This window comes from Panthera leo, chromosome E2, assembly GCF_018350215.1.
Source record: "Panthera leo isolate Ple1 chromosome E2, P.leo_Ple1_pat1.1, whole genome shotgun sequence".
Taxonomy (NCBI): Eukaryota; Metazoa; Chordata; class Mammalia; order Carnivora; family Felidae; genus Panthera; species Panthera leo.
Window position 1 is genome coordinate 26,764,547 of NC_056693.1, and position 23,007 is coordinate 26,787,553.

The window sequence follows — 23,007 nt, forward strand, 5'->3', positions numbered from 1 at the left end:
GGGCCTCCAGATCTATATGAGAATGAATTACTGCTGTTTTAAACTGCCAAGTTGTGGTAACTTTTTTTTTTTAACAGCAGCTTTAGGAAGTGAATGCACTGGGATTTACCTGTGCTTTCTGCCACTGCCCCCCTCCCCGCCCCCGAAAGTTTTCTATACCCCTGAAACAATATTGAAGACAGGGAGAACAATATAAGTAATTACTCCAAACATCTTACAGAGAAGATAGCTCTACCATTGCCTGGCCCAAGATTCTTCTAGCAACTATGCTGAAGGGCAGAAGATATGGAAGTGCATCTTCTTCCTCTGTTTTTAAAGTTTATGTATTTATTTTTGAGAGAGAGGAAGAGAGAATGCATGACAGAGGGGCAGAGAGAGAGAGAGAGAGAGAGAGAGAAAGAAAGAAAGAGAGGGAGAGAGAGAATCCCAATCAGGCTCCATGCTGTCAGCATCAGAGCCTCATGCCAGGCTCAAACTCAAACCATGAGTCATGACCTGAGCCAAAATCAAGAATCAGACTTAACCAACTGAGCCACCCAGGTGCCCCTGGAATTGCATCTCCTTAATTTATTGGTACCAGTTGCAGCTAAACCCATGGGGAAAACCACAAGTCTGGAGGCTTTGCAGGATGCAGGCTCATTTTAACTCTTTTTGCAAATAACTTATGTTATCCTTATGACTTGAAGGAGTTGAGTTCGCCAAGACAAAGTGAACTAGTTTATGCATTGCATCATCCGAATCTCTTCCTTTATTTGCATGTATTTTGTTTCCTTGTTGCATCCTCATCATAAACCAGGAACCCTATTTCCAGGAAATTCAGTGATGTAAGAGTGGCTTAGAACCTTAACTTTACTTGATCATATCCAACTGTGATCCCTGGGTCTTGGATGTCCTCATTATTGGCAAACATTAGCCATTTCCTCCCCTTTTATGTTTATTTTTATACTCAAGGTTTTGTTGACCTGTACACTTTCCCCTAAGTTTGCTAATTTAATTTATTTTATTTCTATTACCCTTGATAACTTTCTTTACCTGATGCAATAGATTCCCTATGGATCACTACTGTTAACACTTTTCATCAAAGAAAGTGAAGGTTTGCTTAACAAATCCACAGATGATACAAAGGTGCAAAACAGAGCTTTCCAATTCAAACTGGGGTGTCAGAATCAAAATTTATAATTTATCGTAGCTTTGAAAGAGACATCTAAACCAACATATTGAAACAAAACAGAAAGAAATATATAATCATAAATTTAGTTTTAAAATAATCAATTGTGTAAAGGAAGGGTGAGACCTTTCATTTTCCAAATGAAAACCATTTATGTAAGAAAGATCCAGAGGAGTTAGTTGAGCACAGGCTCAATATGAGCCAATTGTGTGATGTGTCTGCTAAAAAGCTCACACAGTTGTAGGCTGCATTAACAGGAGTATATAGTAACTAGACTGAGGGAGGTCATTGTGTTCCAGACCAGTCAGGTTGCATATGGAGTTGTTTTCTTTTCTGGTGTAGGAGGAAGATAATAAAGTATTTGAAGCACAAAGAATGGCTGAGAAATCTGGGATAGTTGTCCTAGAGAAGAACAGACCAAGGGCAGAAAAATCACTATCTTTGGATACCTGTGGAGCCACTCTGTGGAGGAAATACAGCTCAGGGAAGCCCTGGGGACCAGGGCTGATCAGGTCTTAGCTCACATGAGGAAGCAAAATCAGAGCTGTCAAGCAAAACGAGGAATTGCTCTGAGCTCTCTGGAGTCCTCCTTTTGGAGCAGAGGGAGGATGAACATCTGTCAGGAATGTTCTGGAAAGCATTTCCAAATTCATTTCCTGAATTTGGAAAGAACTTGGACCAGATGAGCTCCTTCCAACCGGCTGACCGACCGTTTTTGGTTCTTTGAAGTCCACTCAGGCCTCACATGAATTGTGTGAAGTAGGCAGAGTGGTGATGTGATTTCTGCTCCAAAGATAGGGGTTGAAGTGACTTGTCTAAGAATTGCAGAGGCATGGCTGAGCCAGAAACAAAACTCAGGCTAACTGACTCCTAGCCCATGGCTTTTTTCACAAGACTGAGGTTAGCCCTGGAAGAACCATGTGGAAACCTGTAGAGAGGAAAATTGGTTTTTATTTTATTCCTGCTGTGAAAGTCTTGGCCAAGAACCAGGAACTTCTGCTGAGCCAGGTCTAGGGAAGCCACAAGGGTCTTCTGGGGAGGGAGCTGCCAGTCACTCTGACTTTCTGAAATTCAGGTTTGCTCTGCTCATTCTCTGCCTCCATCTTCCTAGCTGTACACACCTGGATGAGCAGTAAAATCAGTGATCTGCTGGGGTGCTGGGTGGCTCAGTTGGTTGAGTGTCCAATTCTTGGTTTTGGCTCATGTTGTGATCTCATGGTTCCATGGGTTCAAATCCCGTGACAGGCTCTGCAGTGCATATGTGCAGAGCCTGCTTGGAATTCTCCCTCTCTCTCTGCCCCTCTGTTGCTCATGCTTTCTATGTCTCTCTCAAAATAAATTTAAAAAGAACTTAAAAACATTTAAAAAAATCAGTGATGTATTTCATGCCATCTTTCTGAGAGATGAAGCAAATGAGGAACCAGACCAAATGGATCAGGTGTTTACTTCTTGCCCAAATTGAATGCATTTCCCACCCTTCTTTATGCTTCTCTGGCTTCATGAGGCAGCAGACCTGACTCAGATGACTCTTTTTTCCCCCCATCTATCTGGTCAGCTCCTGGTAGGAATCGTCCCTTGCCTGGCTGCAGAAATCTTGACAGAATGGGAACGATGGGTTTCAAGTAGGAGACCTATAGGCAGGGAGACCTTGTGAGGTCTTGGGGATGGCTGCTTGGGGTGTAATGAGTTGAGGGGTAAAGAGAAAGCAGTAGATTTGGGAAACACTAAAGATGTGTCACCTGGCTGATTCCAGATAACTTCCTAGGGACTAGAAGGATTGAGTGTTTAAGAGTTGCCCAGGGGAAGAATGTTGGACCCCATTGGTCCACCTGATGGTGGCCACATCCCTAACTTGGCAGTTTTTGGTGTCTCTGCCTCAGTGTCCCTCTGGTTTCTTTTGCAGGAAGGGATGTCCTTCATGGGAAAGGCTTTGTGACATTTTGTTTCCCAAGAACCAGCTGGCTGAGGATCAGCCTTCATGTTGATTGCATGTGTGTTGACCCAGGTCTTAACCCCTCTGCTTCCCCACAACATGCAGAGATTGTGAAGGTGTATGCAGGGGCTCCCTGGCTTCTCTTTTCTTGCTCTGCTCCTTTTTTCCCCCAAGCAAATATTTCACATTTGACTTCCAGGCAAGGAGGAATCCGTCCACCTCTTCCAGAAGAAAACTAAGGGTTGTCACTAGGCTGCAAATGAGCAGTTTCGATTGCTTGGGAAAAGATATTACAATTTTATCTCCTTGTACTGTTCAATAAAACATTAGTATCTCAGCATTTTTATTTAACAATAGGCAACCTTAGGCCAGTAATTATGCAACAATTATAATCATAAAAACTGTCCCCTGCTGCTCACCTAGAAACACGAATATATTAAACCAAGACTAACCATCTAAAAGGCAAGCAGCAAAGCCCCCTCATTTTTAATGTCCCTGCAGTGCACCATGGGAAGCTAATAATTCACCCTCTAATTAGTATCCCTTCTGCTGCTGTTGGTGCAAGGACAGACAAAGAGGGAGAGGCTTCGTTACAAACTCGCCTTGGTAATCTTTAAACGTCGGGATGCTCTGCGGGTTGGCTGAGTGGAGGGGGCAAAATGGGGTGTGCAATTAGAGGCAGGCAGGAGTGCACCTTGTCCTGGCTGGGCATTCTTGCCCTAACGAGCTCTCGGCAAGCACCCCACTGGCCCATCCTCAAACCCTTTCTGTTTGGAGTCCTGCCATATTTCTTCTTGCCTGTCCTTTATTAAATCTGGCTCTGGGAAAGGGTTGGGTGGCAGTACTGATGGAGAGCATGGAATGTGAAGAAGTTAACAGCCCCTCTGAGTGCTGCAGTGTGTCAGGGCCCCCAGGTTAGAGCTGTTCATGGCAATGGTTTCCCTGCTGGATGCTGAGGGAGGCCAGCGGGCAGTGCTGGGTAGGCTCTGATGATGGCTGTGTGCCCCAGGGAGGAGAACATGTGCCTCTCCCTAAGCACCTCTAGAGTGATAGCTTGTGATTTACTTAACTGTCCCAGTAACTCTGACCCCAGCCCACAGACTTCTGAGGGGTTGTGAGATCAGGTAGGATTTCTTAAGGACTACAGATTTTGGGTTAGATTCTGGCTAACGCTGTCATTGTACGAATAAAAAGAAAAAAACTCAAAAGCCCAAGTCAGGAAACAGCCATCAACAGTGACAAACACTTGGGGCACCTGGATGGCTCAGTTGGTTGAGCATCTGACTCTTGGTTTTGGCTCAGATCATGATCCCAAGGTCGTGGAATTGAGCCCTACATCAGACTCCATGTTGAGCATGGAGCCTGCTTAAGATTCTCTCTCTCTCTCTCTCTCTCTCTCTCTCTCTCTCTGACCCTGCCCCCACTTGCTCTCTCCCTCTCTCTCTCTTTCAAATTAAAAAAGGGGGTGATAAACACAAAGGGCCCCTGTATTGAGGTTGCAGTAGGGAGTGGTGGGGGCAGAGGTGGGCTAGCACTCACACACTACCTTCACAGCAGCATCTGCTACTGACTTTTAGCAGAGCACAAACACAGAACAGGGCCTAGTATAATTATATTTTGTAAGAGAAACAGAAATCTAAATTTTTTTAGGGGAAATCTTCAGAAAGAAATGTTTTTAACTACCTGGAATTACATAATTAGGTAAAACTGCAGAATTTTTTTTTTTTCATGCAATGCACTTCTCCCAGCCCAACATAGCTGCCTGCTTCCTGTATGGGACTTCTGGGTTTTGGACCAGCATCTGTGGGCCACCTAGCCAGCTGACATGGGTTTCTCTGCGTTGAGTCCGGGGTCTAATTTGGCCAGTAATTGGCCTTCCCTGCACCGTGTCTATGTGGCCAGCCAGTCAGGCCCTCTCACCGGACACTCAAGACCAGGCTGGGACAGAGCCTTGCAACAACTGGGTACAATTAGGCAGCCAGGATTAAGCTCAGGTTTAAAAAGATGGGGCACTTTCCTCTCCATCATCAGCTCATTAAGCTTCCTGCTTTGACAGCTGAAGCATTCCCAAGGCTGGCCAAAGCCAGCTTTTTTTCCTCCAGAGCCAAATGAGAGCACCTAAGATTTGGTAACAAAGTTCTCTGACCTGCTCTGAGAGGGCAGGGAGGGCTGAGTCATGGGCTCATGGGGTTTTGGACTGATTCTGAGCATCTCCTTCCATCTGGAGAACTGGTCTGGCCAGGGGATAAGGACAACAGAGACATGGGTTAAGAGGTCAGAATGGCTTTGTTTGGAAAGGGAAGAAGCCCCCATGCCTGTGTTAGAGGAGCCATAGCTGCCAAGGCCTTCTTGTGACAAGTCTCCACCTTCACTGCTGTGAGCGCTGCCTGGGCTGTGACCAATAGGCATGCCTAGATCATCACCTGGGGAGGGAGAACCATGAATGGGGACACCAGGAACCTCAGCAAGTTGGATCAAGGTTGAGGAGACATCACAAGGGCTTTTCCTGAGCCCCAAAGGACCAGAGATTTGGAATATCTGCCATTTACCCCAGATACAAGGAAACCACTGATTCTCTTTTCCTGGGGACTCCCCAGTATAAGGAGAATGCCATTTATTTGACCCTTTTATTTTTCTCAGATAGCAAAATTGAAAACAGTACTGGAGCTCTCCTCCTGGCTCAGGGAGGAGTTTGTGCTGGGCAGGATCATTTAAGCTGCAGGGGCAGCTGCTGCAGTAATTGGGTGTTAAGAGAACCGCCTGGACTCCGTGGCTGATCTTTTGGCAGGAAAAGCTGAGTGCTCAGTTCTTGGGGAGCAGGTTGTTTTGTACTTTTTTTTTCTCTTAAAGCATTAAATTAAAAACATTTTGTGATAGGTTTGATTCAGGAAAACAATAGCTATTGGTAACAAAGGAAATATCTATCACATCCTGGACTTCTTGTTTCAAATATCTGTTATCCAAGGGAACAGAGGGTAACTGACATTTGTGTACTCTGCTATTAGGGTTTAAGTCCTGTTTTCTCGTTTGCTTTCATACATTTTTCTTGTGAGTTATATTTTCTCAAGATGTAGATATTATTATCCCCATTTGCAGATGAGAAAACTGAGGCCCAGAGAGACTAAGTAACTTGAACCAGGTCACATAGTCGGAAAGAGGATGGAGTCAAGCTTTAAATACACGTAGAGAAGATTCTAATCCATGCCCTCCAACCATCCTGGGCTGTCTCCTCTCTTTTCACCTGGAGTATGTGTCTGAATCAGGTTCCTGTCATTCATCCCAGCATTCCTGAATCATAATAACAATATGCTGGGTTTCAGCTTTGTATTTCCTTGTAAGATGTCACAAGAGCTTCTGATGCACACCTCTGAATGAGATCCACTAGTTTAGAAAGAAGGACACTAGATCTGGAATCAGAAGTCCTGGTTTTGTTATCTAGCACCCCTTCTCATCTCACCTCAGTTTGTCATCTTGAATCACATGAAAAAATGCACTACTGTGGAAGGTTGTCCCAGGAGTCAAATGAGATTCCATACATGTAGGTACTTTGTTAGTTCTAGAGCATCTCTGCAAAGGTTACTCATCTTTCTTGCAGTGAGACTTGGCTCCAATCATTCCCCCCAGAGTTACAGAAGCCAGGGTCACACTGAAACTCTTAGCCAAGAGCCCATATTTGAAAATCCGACAACTCAGCTTCTTCTCTCCGCATAGTTGCTTGTTGATGATTAGATTATTGTAAATTAGTTTTACTTGTAGTATAATAAATGCCATTAGCATGACTAATCACACACCTGATTAGACAAACCGCCCCTCCTCCCCTAGTGTATTTCCTGGATCCTACACCCAATAAATCCAGCATTGATGCAGCTCTTATTAGGCCTGATGAATGGAGCAAGGGGATATTTGTTGGATGTGTGCTCTGGTGCTCCCACAATTGGAAATACCTTTAGAGAGTAGTCACACACCAGGAAAGAGATGCTCAGGCCTCCTGAAGTACCAGGTTAGCCCCTGCTTGTTTGGCTTAGTTTCTAAGCATTACTGTTATTATTGCTATCATTTAGTGACTACTACCACCATTTGTTGTGTTCACTATGTATCAGCCACTGTGTTAAACCCTTTTAAGCCCATTATTTTGTTCATAGATGTATTACTTATTTCTTATGATTTCTTTTGAAGGCAGAAACCTTATGATGTGGGGATTGCTATTCCCATTTTATGGAAAGGAACACTGAGTCAGAGAAGTTAAGTGACTTGTTCACATTACCCATAAGGAAGTGGCAGGAAGATATGTGCTTAAGTCTGCCTGCTTCAAAAGCTTATGCTCATATCACTTTCCTGTACTGCCTCCCTTGTGTCAAAAGAAATTTAGCTAGACTTGCTCCACTGATAGATTTGTGGAACTCACTTTGCTTGGTAAACGGTGGAGATGGGTAAACCAAAGTTATGGAGAGCTGACAAGTGTGTTTTCCTGGCTGTTAGTGGAGCAGGTGGTGGTGTGGCAATGTTTTTGGTTGTGGTTATCTATCCACAGTGGGTGGGTGGATACGAAAAGGCAATTCTGTGATATGCAAAGGACAGGATCTTAATGAGTAGACCTGCATTCTGGTCCTAGCTCTTCCTCTTACCTTTGGTTTGCCCTTAGGCTTATCACCTAACCTGTCTGGACCTCAGTTTTCTCATCACAGGGCTGTTTTGAGGCTTAAATGAAATTAAGGTTGTGAAAGCAATTTGTAAGCTGTGAAGAGATTTCCATATGCAAAGACTATTTTTAAGCTTCTTTAGTGAATGAGGCCATCCAGAACTTTAAGACCTAAAGCCTTGAGTCTTTATGTAAGTGGAGATTCACTGTCCAACTGAGCAAGTGGGTGTGTATGGGTCTGGGTGAGGGGTGGCAAGGGAGGTGGCCCAAAGCTGGTGTGAGGATGTCAGTTCTGGAGAGGACCCTCACTCCGAGGGCCCTACCTATGACCTTGTTAATGTGACTGTTCTGTGTTTCACAGAAGAGGTATTCTTGAAAGTAGATTTCTATAATGATTGTAGAAATAAACCTCCTCCCCCGCCCCCCAATTTGAATGCATGGAAATCAGAGTTGTGTTTCTGCTTAGCACTATACCTTCCAGTTCTAAAGACAAGACAAAGAGGCCAACTGGGTGGGATGAGTCAAACTGGATGAAAACTGTCCAGAATCTCTACAGTGTCCACTGTCCCAGGACAGCAACCCAGCCTGTCTCAGGCTTTGCATCCTTGTTTTACAACTTAAAAGAACTGCTAGATTTAGGCTGAAGGGCAGAGGGCAAGAAATAAAGGAAGACTGTGGTAGCAAGAGGTCTTCGGAGCTTAGTTTGGTTTGGTGAGATTAACCCCTCTAAACAGGGAGCATGAGAGATTTATAGCACTGAGAGATGCTTAGAGTAGACCTAGACTGGTTTTACAGCTGTGGAGCATATGTGCTGCTCATACATCTCACCCCACCTTTCTCTCCATCTTTGATCATGGCGGACATCCTAATCAATAACAGCAACCTTTGTTGTTGAGCCACAGAACCCTTCAATTCTTCAGACTGGGCAGCAATCTTCAACTAGAACTGTCATGAGTAAAGAAACTCAGATGCCACTGCTCTGGAGTAAACTGTTAATTTTTAAGAATGGGGTATCAAGTCCCAGAGATGGAAAGAGATTTGTTTGACATTACCGGCAAGTTAGAGCCGGAAGAACTCTCTTGACATCCTGGGAACTCCAGTGTCTTCTAAATTTGTCTTCATACATACCACTGAATCCAGAGTCATTTGCTTATTAAGTTTTCACAAGCTCCTTAGGAGAAGAAAACACCTATGGTGTAATGAATGGAAAGGTAAGAAGGTGTATTAGTTATCTACCACTGAAGAGCAAACCACCACAAAACATCTTGAAACAATGACCATTTATTATTTCACATGAGTCTGTAGGTCTGTTGGCAGTTCTCCTGGGCTGGGCTGGGCTGGGCTGAGCTGATCTCCACTGGGCTTGCTCATGCTTTATGGTCAGTCAGCAGAACAGTTGGGGGCTAGCCAGTTCAGGATAACCTCAGCTGAGATAGTGTGTCTCACCTTCATGTGTCTCTCACTCTCCCAGGGTGAGAGCAGAGCAGGTTGGCCCAGGCTTGCTCTTGTGGCAATGGCAGTTTCCAAGTTGAGGCGAAGGCTCAGTATTGGCATGATGTCACTTCTGCCACATTCTACTGGCCAAAACAAGTCTCAACTAGGACTGAGACCAGGGTGAGGGAAGCAAGGCACCTGGGACATAACTTTTAAAGAGGCACTCACATGATACTCACATGACCCTGATAGGTAATACTCACATGACCCTGGTAGTGAGTGCCTCCTTAAATTTGGAGTCCTAGACACCTTGCTGGCTTCACCCTTTGTCACAAGACCAGCTCAGATTTAAGGGATGAAGAAACAGACTTCGCCTCCTAATGAGAGAAATTGCAAAATCACATTACACAGATTATCAATACAAGGAGAGGGAAGAATCAAGGATCTCAGTGCAATCAATTGACAGAAGGGTATTTCAGACCCTCCATCAGCAGGGTGAACCTAAAGCTTCACAGAGTTTGTTGGCAGTTGTGCTGAGCTTGTCTCAACTGGACTTGCTTATACAACTAAGATTTTTATAAACTTCAACTGAAGTTTAGATCCCTTAGCTTCATGATTTTCTCCCATCAACCTGATAGCCAGTTATCTTTTTTTTCAATATATGAAGTTTATTGTCAAATTGGTTTCCATACAACACCCAGTGCTCCTCCCAAAAGGTGCCCTCCTTGATACCCATCACCCACCCTCCTCTCCCTCCCACCCCCATCAACCCTCAGTTTGTTCTCAGTTTTTTTTTCAATATATGAAGTTTATTGTCAAATTGGTTTCCATACAACACCCAGTGCTCATCCCAAAAGGTGCCCTCCTCGATACCCATCACCCACCCTCCTCTCCCTCCCACACCCCATCAACCCTCAGTTTGTTCTCAGTTTTTAAGAGTCTCTTATGCTTTGGTTCTCTTCCACTCTAACCTCTTTTTTTTTCCTTCCCCTCCCCCATGGGTTTCTGTTAGGAGGTTCCTCAAAAAATTAAAAATAGACCTACCTTATGACCCAGCAATAGCACTGCTAGGAATTTACCCAAGGGATACAGGAGTACTGATGCATAGGGGCACTTGTACCCCAATGTTTATAGCAGCACTCTCAACAATAGCCAAATTATGGAAAGAGCCTAAATGTCCATCAACTGATGAATGGATAGACAGTTATCTTAAAGTCATCTCAAAAAGGCTTTTTTCCCATCTCCATTTCGTTGTTCCTACACACTTTTGCCAGTACTGCACTAGTTGGAGTGAACTGGGTATAGTCTAAAGTCAAGGCAATGGAATCAGTGTGGTGACCAGGACTGCTAAATACAATCATGGATTTTAAGTCTCCAGAAATTATAGGCTTAGCTATCAATTATTTTAAAATTGATTGGCAAAGACACTTTTGCAGAGTCAAAAATGTGTGTGTGTGTGTGTGTGTGTGTGTGCGTGCGTGTGTGTGTGTTTCTTTTCTTTTTTTTTTTTTTTTTGGTTTTTTTTTTGGTATATGTGGCCTCAATGTATTTGCTAAAATTTAGGCTGTGTGTATTCTCCAATAGGAACCTAGGAATCTAAAGCATTTATGGGTTTCAGTTGAGGAGATTTCCAAAAGATCCAGGTATCTGAATGCATGTTTATATCTAGACCTGAAACACATGGGTCCTTTGGGGAGAGAGGTGTTGTCAATAGAATCAGCATTTGGATTCATGATTAAGCAAGTAGAAGCTGTTTGGTGCATGATGATGGAAATTCAATGACAATGCATTGTTATTACAGTCAAATCTAAAGTCACTTTTAAGCCAAGAGAGTCAGGCTAAGTCAGTAAGGAGTGAAACTGATCAAGCTACTTGCTTGAGCAATGGCATCAGCTATGGTATGTTGTCTAGGATCTGGGTCCAGCATCTAACTCTGATCTATTTCTTATGGAGGCCTATACTTGGCCTTTAAGGTTTTGTCTTCCTTTGTCAACCCACCCCTACTTTCTGACATATAAGCTGGGCCTGGGAGAAAGTTTGTCCCAAACTAAGCTCTAATCAGGTCATTTCACCAGTGCTCTGTTGCATCCTTATAGTTGGCCCAGATCCTTTTCTTTGGCCACATTTCCTCATGCTTCCTTTATATAGAACATGCTCCAGCCTAATTGAACTTCCCTTTTATATATGCCAATGGTTTCTCCTTGCCATGCTTCTACTCATTCTATTTGCTTTCCTTGGAAAAGGGAATATTCCTTTCTATAAACTTAAGTCCAGATTCTATCCATTTGTTAAAACATAGATTAGTTTCCACTTCTTCCATGAAGTTTTCCTGGATCTCTTTCTAGAAGTGATCACTTCCTCCTCTGAGCTCCTAAGACATTTCAGGGGCATTAAGAATATGATTAAGGGGGGAAGGGTGCATAGGTGGCTGAGTCAGGTGTCCGACTTCAGCTCAGGTCATAACCTCATGGTTCATAGGTTCGAGCCCTGCATCAGGCTCTGTGCTGACAGCTCAGAGCCTAGAGCCTGCTTTGGTTTCTGTGTCTCCCTCTCTCTCTGCCCTTCCCCCACTCACACTCTGTTTCTCTTAAAAATAAATAAACATTAAGAAAATTTTTTAAAGAATATGGTTAAGGGATAAGTCTTTGGAAATGGCTTAGAATAAAACACCAGTTCCATCACTTAGTTGCTGTGTGACCTTGGACAGTATTCTTAACTCTTGTGTGCCTTAGCTAGAAAATGGGATATAATAATATATAATCACTTCATAGGTTGTGGTAAGAACTAAATGCTTCATGACATGTGGGCTTCCAATAGATTCTGGTACATAATAAGTATGATGTTTTACTATTGCTATTTTAAAGTACCCAACAAACAGTTATTGAGCACCTACTATGTGTTCATCTACTAGGTATCAGGTAAGGCAACAGAAATATATAGTGAATGACAGAGGGCATCCTTGCCTAATGTTGCTTCCATTCTGACAGGTGAGTAACACAAATTGAACCCTATATTGTGATGGTTGGTCTATTGATTTCACCATATTTCCTAGACTATGAAGGCATAGCTACTGTCCTATATTCTCCTGAAAGTTTTGTGTATTTCATGCTTAGTAATTGGTATATCAACAAATAAAACATGACTAAAAACAGAATCAGTCACCAATGTAGGCTGGAGATTTCCCCACCAAGAATTGTTTGGTATGGACTCTAGCTAACATGGGAAAAGTCTTGAACAGAACATTTTGGCTGAAATTTGGGCCATGATTAATGGATGGCATGTGGAACTGGTTAGAAGTAGGGACCAAAAGTAGGAGTCCTTTGTGATTTTTTTTTTCCAGACAGACTGCCCCAAATTCTCCTTGCCACTATGAAGTAAATATTTATTTTAAAAATCTAAAATGTGTAAAGCTGATGCAATTAGAAAGCTTTACTTTAGGAGTCAGAATGTCAAGATTTCAATACAGGCTCTATTTTGCACAGCATTTGTGTGACATGGGGCAAATCTTTCCCACCTTCTGAGCCTCAGTTTCCTCATTGGAAGAATGAGGAAATTGGATGAAATCCATAGGTTTTAAACTTAGCTTCTTTCTCTGTTCCTTTATTTGTTCCCCTCTTTATCTTCTTCCTATTCCTATTGTAGCCTAACCCATTTTAAAATCAATTCATATTCAGACATGTTCTGTTTGAAGTGAGATTGGAAAACCTGGTGCCCCTGACAATCAGCTCTCTGTCTCCCCATTTCCTACAGTGGTCTGAGCAGCACTTCTAAAGATCCGCGGGGTTTCAGCTAACCTTGAGTATGCAAACTCTTGGTCTCTTAGTTCTTAGGGCCCTATGCTTCAGCATTCTATGATTCAGGGCAACAGAATCTAAATGCCTTTAATTAAAATCATTTCAACTTATCCCCATTAACTATGATTGATGCACCAACCAGAGAATAAGTGCATTAATGCCATAATTATCTGTTGAGGATGTTTTATTGATTCTGCAATGATATTTTAGTCAGTTTGTATTATTTAGTTTCTGACTTAAATCAGGAAGAAATGGCTATTGGTGAAGAAATTAATCATCTAAATCAAATTGTCATCGATGCTTTTAGAAATAAAAGTCTATCATAAGCCTAGCTGAGTCTCTTACTGGCTAATGTTGGTTGCTATGATGATTTATGATGTTGGCTGAGGGGAAGGCTTCAGCGTGCAGTTCCAAGGCTACAGGTGAAATATCAAGTCCCCTTTGGGCTTTTATAAAGTCTTTTCTCCAGCTCGGTCTTCTGGAATCCATTCTGGTCAGTAGACAGCTCCAAAGCAGGGCTTATTCTAACATTTGTAAGTTTCCAGGTCCTCAGGAGCTTTTCTGTCTAAAAAGCAACAGTACCTTTGCTCCTGATGTCTGGCCTCCTTCATCTCTTGAGGGAGTAATGGGGAAGGTCTGGGAGAATAAGAACTTCAGATTTTGAATCTGTTTCAGTGAGAATTCTTTTAGTTGCAAGTGACAGAAAAACCAATGCAAACAAACCTGAGCAAAGAGGAATCTGACTCTCATAACTGAAATGTCCAGGGAAGGATCCATCCGCTTGCAAAGTAGTTTGTTCCAAGCTCAAGTGGTGCCATAGGTCTGGCCTCTCTGTATCTTAGGTTGGTTTTTCTAGACATCTGGGCCTTATTTTCTATCTTTGTTGTGGCAAGTAAAGAGCAGTAACTCCATCTTGTTTGAACTAGCTTCATACTGTGGGGGAAGGTTTCCTCTTTCTCTCTTAGACCCCCAGGAGAAGGTGTACCACACCACCCTGGCTTTGCTAAGCATTTCCCTCTCTTGTTAAATGTTGGTGGCTGTGGGTTGGCTGCAACTGCTGTGTGGTTCTTCTTGGTTGTTCTGAGCCCCCACCATGTCTTCTCATTCAGGCTGCAGAGACAGCCCCTGTATGTATAAGACCATTTTTTTGAGGCAGAGGGGAAGAGCAGAAAACTGAGCTGAACCATATGATCAATTTGAAGCTTCCGTTCAGATGTGATATGTCATGATCATTTATATTGACCAAAGTCAGTCACATGGCTAAGATGGTACCATTGCGGCCGGGAGGTATGCTCTTCCCATGGAAAGAAAGGTGGGTGAGTACTTGCAAACAGTAGTAGGATCTACCATAACTCCCAACCTCTACAGGCTGAGAGGGGAACAGGAGCTTTCCTACAGAAAAACCAGGGTGCAAATTTTCTAGGAGAATAGTAAAGATTAGTCACCTTCCTTTGATATATTATAATCCCCCCATCTAATGCTTGATGTTTCTCTACTGCCTGAGGTACCGCACAAGGTACCACTCCCCCAAGAAAGAGGAACTCACCTGGTAACCTGCAGAGGAAACCTAGTCTATATTTTGACCACTCTGCCATTCCTCCAGGAAAAACAAAAAACAAAAAACAAAAAACAAACAAACAAAAAAAAACCTTTCTTTAGCTCAAACTACTACTGTGGGCTTATATGAGAGGAGGGTGGGGAGAAAGATGGAAAAATAAAGACTTCTGTATGACTCATTTTAGGGGCAAGGAAAAAAAAGCAGGGTGTTGAAGGAGAAAAGCAAGATAGAAACCATTCTCTTAAGAGCTCTTTATAATATAATGCAAAACAGTGACAATGCCCTGCCACCCTCATAGATTTCTTAGACCAGAGTGATGGATTTGTAGTTCTGAGCAAAGGCAAAAGTCCTGGTCAGGGCAGAGGTCAAGTCCTTGATCAATGGGAACATGACTTCCTTCTATTTGATGTGTCTTTGGATGAACTATTTACTTGTACTTGCTTTTAATTTACTGGCCAACAATTAGAGATGGCTAACAGGCCAACAAGCTGGCATGATGCACCCAATTATCTTCTGAAAATGTATTTCTGTGATTGGGGCTTTTAATTGCAGCTTAAATCAAATGCTCATGAACCCAGTTGCCATCAAGGGAATGAGACCAGCTAATGAAATAATGAGAGCTTTGACTCCAATTCAGGTATAGGGACACGGGGAAAGGAAATTATTTCTTTTTAAAATTTCTTACCCCCGCCTTTGTAAAAAATTGCCTTTGAAGACATTGATGTCATAAATTCCACCACAAGGCAGCAATGTTACAAAATGGGCAGCTTGTTCCAGTCAGACCACAAATGGAACATGAGCCTGTTTTGTTTCCCAGGATTCACTCTCACATTTTTGCCTGTTTGGGTTTGTGAGGGTGCCAAGGTTCTTACTCCAGATCAAACAGCTATGGCTTTGGAATTCAAATTTGCCAAATGGGCTCCCTTCTCTGAATGTCTTCAACCACTGATCTCAGATATGAAGTGGTGCTGGAGGGTCACAGGGGGAGGGAGCCCGTGTCCCTGACACTGACTCATTTATGCAGATGTGGCATATGCCCAGAGCCCAGAGCCATAGGCACCTCTCCTCGCTAACTCATGGTGCTTAATTCAGATTACTTCCCTCTTATGAAGAGCCAATTTGCCAATTATCCCTGAAATTTTTGATTAGGTGCCTTTTACCTAAGACACTGTGCCATGGGCTATGGACTTCTGAGGTTCATTTAGTTCCTGCTGAAAGATGATAGGGGCTTGGCTGAGAACCACAAGCACTCCACCATTTTCAGATACAAGCAAGTGCTTTTTTTTCTTAGATGTCTTGTAGCTTTAGGTTTGCATTTGGACAATGTGGATTAAAAACAGCAGCAGCAACAACGTTAATAGCTACCATTTATCTAGCGAAGTGGCTGTCTTTCTAGCTGCAAATTAGAATCACCTAGGGAGTCCTAAAAAGTACTGATGCCCAGGCTTCCACCCTGAGAGGTTACAATTTCATGGGTCTGAGTTAGGGTTCAGACATCAATATTTTTAAAAGCTACCTGGTGATTCTAATGAACTCCCAGGGTTGAGAACCACCGATTGCATGCCTCCAACATGCCAGGAACTATGTGAAGAGCTTTGCACATACTCACAAGAACTTCAAGTATTATTATTCCCATTTTATAGACAGAGAAATGATGCCCAGAAGGGTTTAGAAACTTATCCAAGATCAACCAGCTAACAGGTGGTGCTGACAGGTTAATAGGATTAGATACTCTAAAGTGCTGTATTTAGGTATGTGTTTGAATAGTTGGAGGATTAAAAGCCAGAGGAGTTGAGACAGCATAAAAACTGATGGCAGAAACTGGTGAGTGGCAGCGTTTTTCTTTGCCAGAGGTAGGTGTGAAAGTCCTCTGTGAAAGGGCACATACCCAGCACAATGAATATATACATTGTGCTTTTGGCTCAGTATAAAGCAAGGGATTTTACCTGGTTTCTTTTTTTTTTAATATGAAATTTATTGTCAAATTGGTTTTCATACAACACCCAGTGTTCATCCCAACAGGTGCCCTCCTCAATGCCTATCATCCACTTTCCCCTCCCTCCACCCCCCCCCCCCATCAACCCTCAGTTTATTCTCAGTTCTAAAGAGTCTCTTATGGTTTGGCTCCCTCCCTGTCTAACTTTTTTTTTCCTTCCCCTCCCCCATGGTCTTCTGTTAAGTTTCTCAGGATCCATATAAGAGTGAAAATATATGGTATCTGTCTTTCTCTGCCTGACTTATTTCCATGAAGCACAGCTTACCCAAGAACTGGAGAGACGCCTAAAGAGAAAGCTACCAGCCACTTTGTTCCAGCCCAGTGTCCTCCATCTCTATTTCCAGGAGAGCTGATTTTTGTCATATAGGTAACACTTTTCTTCCTCTGCCCTACTGGTGAAGAAGTCCTCCTTTTCCTGCTATTATGATCCAAAAGAGAAGCATCCAATGGCAACACGGAGATGACACAAGTTGGGAGAAGGAAGGCTGATGTGTGGCCCAGGAGATGGGTTGGGACAGAATGTGATGGAAAGTGGCCGGAGGATGGAACAAAGGGATGCTTCAGGTTCACATGGTTGCAAAGGGGGTAAGAATGCTTTGAGCCTGAACTGTTCCAAAAACCAGTTATAGAGTCTAGTCACCAACTTTGGCCACAGAGATTGACTACTGGAGTGTCCTACCCACTATGGACAAAGGGGCCAGCCCTGGTGCTGGCTAAGACCTTGATTTTTGTCTTATGATATTTGTGTTCAATGCTCCTCACTGCTGTTTCTTACCCACTTGTCTCCCTGCCATGTTCTCGTGGTTAGGAGATTGGCATATGTTTTAGAAGTACCTAGACCATGGAAATGGGGATTGAGCAGAAAATAGACAGGAATTATTGTTTCGCTAGTCTCTCTGCTGTATTCTTCTTGTTCCACATGCCAAGGATTATTTCTTGGTGGGATGCCAACAGTTCTAGACTCTTTTATCTGTTTTGTATACATAGTATATCTATCTATCTATCTATCTATCTATATAGTATATATATATAGATATATATTGTGTATATATATATATATATATATACACACACACACTATATACTATATATACTATATATTATATATACTATAGTATAGTATACTATATATACTATATATTATATATAGTATAGTGACTAACCCATAGTAGGTACTCAATAAATTTATTTGAATGAATTGAATGTATTTGAATGTATTTGAATGAACTGAATGAATAAAGGAGGTGCAAAGAACCTAAAAAAAGTCCCAAAATCATCAACCCAGGGCTATAAATACCACAAGCCATCGAAAGCAAATTCTCCTAAGACTTCTCGTATTATGGAGTCATGTTGGGGTGGGATACAGGATTGTCATGAAATTTCCCAGATTTTATCCTCCATAATTTCCCATATCTACTTAGAAGTGAAGAAGATTTGTGCTGGATCAATGTGATTCAATGTCTTCATGTGTAACAAGGAAATAATACCTTTCCCAAAGAGTTTGGGGAGGATTAAAAGAGTTAATACATATAAATTGCTTACCATAGTGCTCAGTGAATGCATTGAGTGTTATAAATGCTTAATGAATGATAGTTAATAATTATTATCAAGAAGCAAGGTATGACAAGATGCCTGTTGGCCCTGCATATTAAGGATCATTAATTATGACCTTTTGGTTAGGTAATTGTGTTCTCCTAAGCGTCTTTCCTCCTGTTGACCATTCATTTTCTTATTTAACCAACTATACAGAGTATCTACTTTGTGCCATACTCTGAGCTAGATTCTGGGAAAGTAATAGTAAACAAGGCAGAGTATTCCCTGGTGGTAGCACCCTTGATGCTTCCTGCAGAGACAACATACCCCCATCCCAGGATCTTCCCTTCTAGATCTTTCCCCTTTTCTCTGGTCATGGGAAGATCTAGTCTTTCTGTTACACGATCTATAATGGCAGAAACTTGACCAGCTTGATTGGTGGCATCCACAACAGGGAAGATGGAGAGCCACTGTTCTTCCTGCTGAAATGCTATTTCCCTAGAACCTTGTTTGGCTCACTCCTCTTCACTTAGAATTCCACTCAAATGATGCTTCCTGGGGAAGACTCTGCATTCCCAGTCCCCTCTACCCAGTCACTATGTGCATCACCCTGTTTTATTTTCTTCATAGAGTTCAATGTCCAACATTATTTTATTCATTTAATTCTTTATATGCTTATAGTCTGTCTCCTTTTCTAGAATATAATTCTGTAAGGTGGGGGGAAAATAAATGTCCTTTTAATAGTTGGTACCATTACACTTAGAATGGAACCTGGTGTATCATGGTTATTTTATACATGTTTATGACTAAATGTTTTTATAGTCTGTCTCCAGACTCCCAGAGGCTCCTTTGGGCATCTCCCAGAGCTTCTGGAAGGTGGAATTTTCTATTGCAAGTTGATAAGGGATTCATCTGACAATAGAGTCAAAGAAATCAGCCATAACCAGCAGAGTTGACAGTGTCCTTTTAAGAGCTGGCATGGAACATTTGATAAAAATACAGTGAGAGATCAGAGCACAATGAATCATATTTAGGAGAAAATCTCTTTTGAAAAGCCCAGGGTAGGTCATGTTTTTTTCATGCTTGTCAACTTGGCTGAATAATTTGCTTAAAATAAATGGATGAGAGTGGTAAGTTGCTATGTAAGGAGAATGAAATAGAATCCTTGCTTCATATGCAACATGTCTCAGCCTCTGAAGGGTCTGGCTTGGGTGGTGGTGAGCTTTGCAGGTGGGGAGGTGGTTCATGCATTAAAACAGGTTCAATGTCTTCTTGGCTTTAGCAGAAGATTTCTGGAGCATCAGCACATTAGCCATTTCCAATGCAAAAAGATTTGATCCATCACTGTGGTTGAAAAAAAGCTCTACCTCTCAGATCTGTCAGTTTCTAAAACATGAGCCAAATAAGTTAATATCTTCTCATTGTTGTCTTTATTAAGCCTTTGTTAAACCAATCTTAGATAATGATGTGTTTCCATCAGAGGTCTTTTTAATAAAGTAAGTGTTCCTTTATATAACCTCTCCAGGGAGAATGCTGTGGCTTTGGAAATACAGAGAGCCACGATGTTGAAACTGCAAGCAATAAGGCTAATCCCTACAGTACTAGGCCTGGGAATAACTCAAAATTTGTGGCACAATATTCAGAGGCAACATGCACAGGAAACTAGAGTTGGGTGTCCTTTAGGCCATAGGAGAGTATGGATGCTTTGGTGACTGGGACAATGGGACAACACAGGCTTAGTGCCAGCTTTACCACTATGGGACATTCAGTTATCACTTAGTGGCAAAGCCATGGCCCAGAAACAAATGGAGAAAAACCACATGTACTGGCCCAGTTCTTTCTGTCTCCACCTGTCTACAAATGGGGATGCAAGGCTCTGGGAAGCCCACATTTGGTTTATTAGCTTGTTCACAGCTTGTTCACCAGAACTACCCTGCTAGGGTAGAGTCTAGACTCCAAAATTATCCCTCCTCCTTCTTTTAAAAAAATCTCCTTTCTATCACCTAACCATTTTGCTGCAAAGAGCTAACAACTAATTCATACTAATGTAGTAATGACTTATGTAGTAAGTAGCTATTAAGATGGCCCTAATGATCCTTGCTTGCTGGTATTCACAGCTGGTGTAATCCTGTTCCTCGGAGTATGTCGCTGCTAGCCAATAGAACCAATGTTGAAGAAGCCCATGGGACAAGGAACTGAGGATGGTTTCTGGATAATACTCAGCAGCAAATATAAGCTCCCAGTCCAACAACCCACAGAGAACTGAAGCCTAACAATAACCGTTTGAGTTTGGAAGTGGATCCTTCCCCAGCTGAGCTTCCAGATGAGATCCTACCCCTGGAGAACATCTTGACTATAGACTTGTGAGACCCTGAACAGAGGACCCTGCTAAGCTGTGCCCAGATTCTTGACCCATAGAAACTGTGAGATAAGAAATGTGTGTCTTTTTAAAGCTACTAAATTTGTGGTAATTTATTGTATAGCAATAGAGAACTGTACAACTGACACATGTATCTGTACTGAGCTAGAGTATATGTCAACAGGCACCTTAACCACAGGTGTACATCTCTGATGGTGAGGCATGGTGGTGGCATGTTGGATAGTCCATGGAATACTGACAGGGAGAGATTATGGCAGTTTCTGGAGCTTGTTTTTGAGGTTTGCTGAAAGAGAACCACTTCACTCAGTTGTATGGAATCTCTGTTTCTTTATTTTTCTCTTCAGATGAAGGCCTCTCCGATTGGACCAATGTCCACCATGCCATTCTACAGAGGCAGATGTGATCTGCCTTCTTGGGTTTTCATGCTGACAGGGATTTGAATGCTCCCCGCTCAGTTGTTTGGCATTTGCTAATCCATGACCTCTCCCTCTTTTCTTCATCCATCAATACTCTTCCTTCTTTAAAATGGAAAGGAATGCTTGGGACAAACCACATGCTGGAGCAGTTAGGAGGATGATCTTTGGAGCTGCATTCCCTGCTTTGGTCACTCATGTCCCTCCTGAGACACCTTCTCGGTATCTCAGTTTTGGAATTACAAAATAGGGTGAAAATCATACCTATCTCCATAGGGTCATTATAAAAATTAAATGTAAATCTCTTAGAACTCAGTATGTAGTACTTAGTAAATACTAAATAATCAGTAAATACTCCATAAGTGTTAGAGATTATTGTGGCTTTAACAGATCTTCCCCTGAATGTTTGCCTATTGCCAAGGCTCTGATGATAGAATACAGGCCTCCCCTCCAGAGGTGATCTTTGTCTCAAACTCATAACTTTTTCACAGAGATGAGGATGCACCTGTGTCCCTGGGTTGCTGTCCCCTTCTAGAACACCCCCTTTATATTGTCCATGGATATTAGGAGAAACTAGGGCCTCATCCAAGGGCTGTTGCTTACCCCTGTAACTTGGGTATATCATTCTCCTTTCCAGACTTCAGTGTCCTCATCTGTGAGTTAGGACTAGCAGCCTGATATTCCTCCAGGGATTCTGGTGAGACTTACAGGGTGAGAATTTGAAGAGGACTAAGAGGCTCTCTGAGACTCTGAAATGGCATTAGCAAAATTGGAAAAGGAGGCCAGAGGTCAGGGAGAGCCTGAAGCAGGGAGACAGGAAGCATGGAAGAAGACCCCCAGGTTGTATGGGTCCTGGTCATCTCATCCTGGTCCCCAGAAAGAATGGTGATGTCTACTATCTCCCCATCAGGATGGTGGCTGCTTGAGGTAAAGTCTGTATCTCACCCATTTCTGGACCTAGAATGCAGGAAGCCCTTGGCCAATGCTTGTTGAGTGAATGTCCGAGTGAGTGAGTGAGGTTGTACATTTTCCAAGTACCTATGGCCCACCCAGGACAAACACATCCCTGGAAGCTTACAGACTGCTGAGAAATAAAGACCTGGACTGTAGGCTTTCTAGTCTGGACTCAGGTTTATTCCTGCCTTATTGAGGGCACACCATGATTTTCATTCTGGCAGTGAGCTTGTGGCTGTCTGAGCCCCTATTCCAGAAGGCAGTGGGTGAACCAGAGAATTTCATCCACTTCTGCTCCTGGGCAGAGAGAAAGGGAGTCATTCTAGCTAACCAGATGCCAAGGCCATTCTCAGTCTGATCAGGGTGTGTTCACCTGCTCAAGTGGATGTTTTGATGGTGATATCTGCTTCAACTAGTTACCCAGTACATGAGAACCTGGGATTTCCAAGTGACAGTCCAAGGTCAAAAGGAAGGGTGTCCCAAAAAGCCTGATAGAGGTCTCCAGTGCCTCTGGAATCCCAGGAAGAAGGCCTGTGATCCTGCCCAGACCTGGTCACACTGAACACCACCTCCCATAGTTACACCAATGGTCCTGGGGGAACATGGTATGTTGGTTCCTCTGTGTTCCTGATGCCTGGGGCAAGAATGAGTCAGTGCTGAATGTGGAAATAAGTCAGTGAATTACTAACTGCATAGAAAGGTGTGTGGAGGAAAAGAACTTGTGTGTTCTGGGAGAATCCATAGCCTGGAAGTTGGGAGACCCTGCATTCTGCATGACCCAGGCCAATTACTTCTCTTCCTCTGATTGTTGATTTCATTCTCCATAAAGAAGGGAACCAGCCTAGACTGGGTCACAAACTGGGGACTCACGGTGCCTTCAGGTACTTAATGTGTTCTGTTTCCAGCATTTGGATTTTTAAAATATAAAACTTGTGTGCATTTAGGTATGGGACACATGCTCTCCCCCTGTCCACAATAGTACTTAATGTCTTGCCTGCTTTACATGTTTATGTGACCCGCTTGGTCCCCAAGGGCATCTGAGTTTGCTACCCCTGGTGCCAGGACCCCCTAAGGCATTTTTGCTTTGGCATGCTAGAATTCTATTAAAATAAGAGGGACAGCAAATGGAGTAAAGCAGAAAAGATGGGGGGCAGAGGGAGAGACAGGGAGAGAGAGAGAAGAAAAAGGAGAAAGTGGGTTGGGGG

The 23,007-nt window shown here is 42.8% G+C and overlaps 1 long non-coding RNA gene across 1 annotated transcript; it reads left to right on the plus strand.

Moving 5' to 3' along the window:
* Positions 1-17,023: 17,023 nt before the first annotated feature.
* LOC122209103 lies at positions 17,024-21,552 on the plus strand. Its single transcript, XR_006197453.1, has 3 exons — positions 17,024-17,107; positions 20,173-20,492; positions 21,486-21,552. It is a non-coding gene; the product is annotated as an uncharacterized LOC122209103 (long non-coding RNA).
* The last annotated feature ends 1,455 nt before the right edge of the window (positions 21,553-23,007 follow it).